Below are 5,037 nucleotides of genomic sequence, written 5' to 3' on the forward strand. Positions count from 1 at the left end.
AAGTTCTTCCTTCTCAGCTACACAGATATCCAAAGGAAGCTTATGCCAAGAATTCTTACTTTTTGAATATCAACTCTCTACTTAAGAGAAAGGCTTCTTCCCAAGCACAACACTTCTTAACCTTTTCTTTTAGCAAGTCTGTTCCTTCTTGTTTTCTGTATCTTGTGTGTTTCTTTGATTGTTTGGATAAGTTCTATATCTTATCTTTTATACAAACAATATGTAAAATTATGTATTTATCTTCTTTATCAATAAAGGATTTTAAAAAGTAAAAGTTGTTGTGTTTGTATTCAACCCCCCTCTTCTACAAATTGTTACCTTTAAACTCTTATAGTTCCGGCTGGGACCAACAAGTGGTATCAAATCAGTGTTTGTTTTAGTGTCTATCAGTGTCTTATTGGTGTTTTATTATCTCTTCATTCTAGATGATTTATTTACCATTCTAATGGCATTGCAAAACACAAACACAAACTTTCATGATAATGGATCTCTTGCCAAACCACCTTGGTTCATCAGAGACAACTTCAGTCTCTGGAAGAATCAGATGTCTCTTTTCTTAGAAGGTGTGGATCCTGAGATTCCATACTATATTGAAAATGGACCCTATGTCCCATTTGCAATTTCTCCAGCAGTTCCTGCTACTAGTACGACTGCCGCCATTCCTGAAAGGTAGATTTCGATACTACCTAGTCCTAGCCGGATCTAGAAGAGTTTATAGGTAACAGTTTGTAGAATGGGGGATGAATACAAATACAAAAACTTTCAATTTTAAAAATCTTTTATTGATAAAGAAGACCAATACAGATTTTTATGGAAAAGATAAGACATCGAACTTATCTAAACAATCAAAGATACACACAAGTTACAGAAAACAAGAATGAAAAGACTTGCTAAAAGAAAAGGTTAAGAGGTCTTGTGCTCTTCACTGGTTAGAGTGGTTGAGGGAGATGGGGGAGTATCTTTTTGGGTAATAAGATCTTCAAGTCAAGGAAGCTTGGCTTGGACAGAGATAGGGAATATAACTGAGAAGGAAGAACTTCTCAGCTATTGCATTAAAATGCAAGTCAGAAGGTACAAATCACGTGACAAGTTTCTAGAGGTGAGCTTGTCCTTTGTTGCAAATATATAATCTTTTGCCGTATACGAACAATAATCTTTCACAAAGTAGGCAAGCACGCTTGGAGACAATAGAGTGACTTCGTACAATACCTTACTTTGAGAGGTATGGGTTTGTTCTTTATGTGTAGAAGGACAAGACAAAAATTAATCCTGTTCAACAAGATTCATTTGATCGTTGTTACTGGAATAACGCTGAGCTTTCTTTAGTGTTCTTTGAATCTTGAGTTGATTTTACACTTGTGTAGACAGACTTTTTATCACTGAAAACCGCATCAGATCACGAACTTGCTTGTCTTTATTTTCAACTTTATCTTTGATATTGCTGAAGGTTCTGTGGTGTGAGTTTTGTCTTCTAAAGAATACTGATCTCCTAGAGAATTACAATACATGTTCATCGATCACTGAACAAATTCAATGATGAGCGCTGAAGTTGAATACAGAGATAATACACTTCGCAAGATAAAAATGATCATCATCAAATCATTGAGAGAGAGGATCAACAATCTCCCTCTATTTGATGATGACAAAGCAACATAAAAAAAATTTCTTTAGGTATTCTAGTAAGAAAAAGGTACTAGTAAAATACTTGTCCCTTTGGGATATTTTTCAGTGATACAGTTTACTATGGATATTTAATTCAATTGTAAAGGATTACAAGGAAAGAATAAACTTATATAATATAAATAATTGAATACTAAGAGCATATTCACTGACTAGAAAAATGGTTTGGTTAGTTTGCTTTCTCATATACAACTTTTCTTCAAGATCTTTAAGTTTTTCAAGTAATCCCTTATTCTGTAAAGTAAGAGTATTGTTTTTTATAATCAGGTCATCATTAGCCAACTCTGACGACTTTAGTTATTCTGATGTTTCAGAAATCTGCTCAATCAAGTCATCCTTTTGTTCATACAGCTTTTGATTTTCAGAATTTAAAGATTGAGCCCAAGAAAAATTTTCAGCATTTTCAACGTGTAATTCAAGAAAATCATCTTGTTCTTTTTGAAGGGTTTTTTTTCCAGAACAACAAAAAGATCTTTTTCAGTTTTGAGTTTAAGCTGAAAATCTTTCAATTTTAGCATCATTCTTTGCATCTGTTCCAAATATGAAGATTCAAATACCTGATAACTTGATTCTAACTTGGTATCCTCATCCTCAGACATTTCAACTTCCTCTCTAGCCATGAGACAAATATGTGCAGGAGCATATATATCTTCTTCATCATCAGTTAAATTTAGCCAATGGTCATCTTCAGTCATTAAAGCCTTGCCAACATCCTTCTGCTTGGAAACAAGGAATTTGTTCTTGTAGTAATCAGTGTTCTTGGAAACTGGTTTCCTACAGTTCATTACAAAATGTCCTTTAGTCTCGCATTTGTAACACTTGGTGTTTTAATCTGCCACAGCCTTACTAGTTTTCCTTTTCTCATCAAACTTACTTTCAAACTTCTTTTCCTCATGCTTTCTTCTCCCCAAACTTGTCCTTGTACTCATACTTGGACCCGGATGAAAAACCTTTGGCTATTCGAATGTGGCTTCTTATAAAAAAATTCCTGGAAAGCTCTAGTCAGCATAATCATGGCTTGTTTAAGCTCTTTCATTCCAAATTTGAATCACTTTCAGACACTTCTTCAGTTGAGGACTCTCTCTTCATAACCGGCTCTTTAACAGAAGAACTAGCCCTTGACCTACTCTTTTTCTTAGAAACCAAAGCTAAAGGATCCGCAACTACCTTTTCTAGCCTTTTCCTAGCTTCAGTAATCTCTAAAACGTCCTCTTTATTCTGTTTCAATGTCTCATATACCTCATGAATATCAATTTCAGCCAGTGACTTGTTGTGTTTAATGTGATTTGCAAATGTTTTCCATTTCGACTGCAAATTACTCAAAAAAATTCATATTTATTTCTATCCTTGTCTTGTTGATATCATTCTTGGTCAGCTACCAGACTCCTTATTACTATCAATGTTGGTATAAATCTCATTTGTCAAAGCCTACATCATATAAGACTTGCACAAAGCATCAACATAAGCTCTCACTTTCTCTGCTGGAGTATATTTAGATTTTTCTTTTGGAACTTGTTGAGCGTCCATATTCTTTTCAGGTACAGCTGGCAACTCTTTCCAAAATACAGCTAGTCCTACAGTTAATAATTCCATTATCTGATCACCCTACTCATGTCTTTCAATAAAATTCAGAAACCTATCTTTCCACTAAGGATAGTCTCCTTTGAACAAAACATGAGGTTTTGTGTCAGTGTCTATAGCCATTGCTTCCCTCGAAGTCATTTTCTCTAATTGATTAAAAAATTATCTTTCAAACAGTTCAAAACACAAATTCAGATTATCACCCAAACTTTTCTGTTTATCTCCCAAACTTTGACCTAAATCACCCAAAACGTTTATCTCCCAAAACAGGATATCGCCCACAACAAGGATTAAATCGTCCAACACTAAATCGAACAAAGTGTGGTAATCGCCCAACACTTATATCGCCCAAATCACTTGAACTTGTTATCCTTATATCGCCCAAATCACTTGAACTTGATATCCAAGATTTTATTACCCAACAAGGTAAAGAGGTTATCGCTCAAAGCTTAAACGATGAGAACACTAAACCGAGTAAGACTTGAGCGATGAAAGATAAATCGATCCCTAAACTTGATATACTTAACATTTGAAAGATTTGAAGAATTTCTAGAAATACAAGTATTAACTAAGCGATGAGTATAATATATTGTCCAACTCAATAAGCGATGAAGTGGATAACTCGGGCAACACAAGTAATTCAAACAAAACAATTTCAAGATATATAATGAGCGACGAAGAACAATATATCGCCCGATGAATATGTTCTTCGAGCGATGAAAATAAGCGCAGACAACACTTCAAGCAGATTCGATTACAAACACCAAAATTCAATCAAAAAGTATGTAAATTGCACAGAAAGGCTCCAAAACTGTAAACAAACAGATTTAATATAGCAATATCTTCCAAAAATAGATCAAAAGGCACAATTTGATCAAAAAGTTCAAGAACAGATTCAAGAACTTGGAATTTTTTTTTGAAGACTTTAAGCTCAAATTCAGATTCAATTTCAATTCAATTGATGAATTGATCGATTCAAAACAGATTCAAATTGCAATACACATAAATCCCAATCAAATTCAGATCAAACCACACACAAAATATGAATAATTGGATTCAAAATGCTAAAAACAAAGTTCGATAACACAGTCAAGAACACAGTTTCAAGATCCAATAAATTGATTTATATTAGGTTCAATCTGCAAGCTGGTTGTTGTTTTGATACCAATTGTTGTTCCAGTTTTAATCAATGCAAACACAACACAATCCAGGAACGTAAAGTTCAACATTGGCAGATAGGAGTAGAGAGAGGATTTCTTCAACAAGTCTTTGATTAGCTTCAAGTGATTACAATGAGAATGAAAGTACATACTAAAAATACAAGGCACCTACACTATTTATACAAGAAAAATAACAAGGAAATTACAAAGACAAATACAAACTTGAATACAACGATAAAACACCAATATTGAACCTAACAAATAAAAGTTTAGAGTATCTCCAATAGATTCTCTAAGATAGAGAACATGAAGATTTGCTTAAATGATTCTCTAAAATCTGACCTTCCAATGTGATCAATTATATTATAATCCTACATAAAAGTAAATAAATAACCAACACAATTTTAAATGACATGTAAATTACACTTTTTGATTAAATAAATGACAATTTTACTTGTAACAATGTAGAAATATTTTATCCATCTCATAATTAAGAATAAAATAGGAAAAATACATATTTACTTTTGAAAGTATTAGAAGGGTACTTGTGCAATGCAGCGAGATATTTCTTGATTTTAATATTTTATTTTATTTTTTATCTTAGTCGATGTTATAG

At 33.1% G+C, this 5,037-nt stretch overlaps 1 pseudogene; it reads right to left on the minus strand.

Moving 5' to 3' along the window:
- Positions 1–603: 603 nt before the first annotated feature.
- LOC112524797 overlaps positions 604–5,037 on the minus strand; it is a 13,861-nt pseudogene continuing 9,427 nt past the window's right edge.

This window comes from Cynara cardunculus (assembly GCF_001531365.2).
Source record: "Cynara cardunculus var. scolymus isolate 2C chromosome LG 13, CcrdV1, whole genome shotgun sequence".
Lineage (NCBI taxonomy): Eukaryota > Viridiplantae > Streptophyta > Magnoliopsida > Asterales > Asteraceae > Cynara > Cynara cardunculus.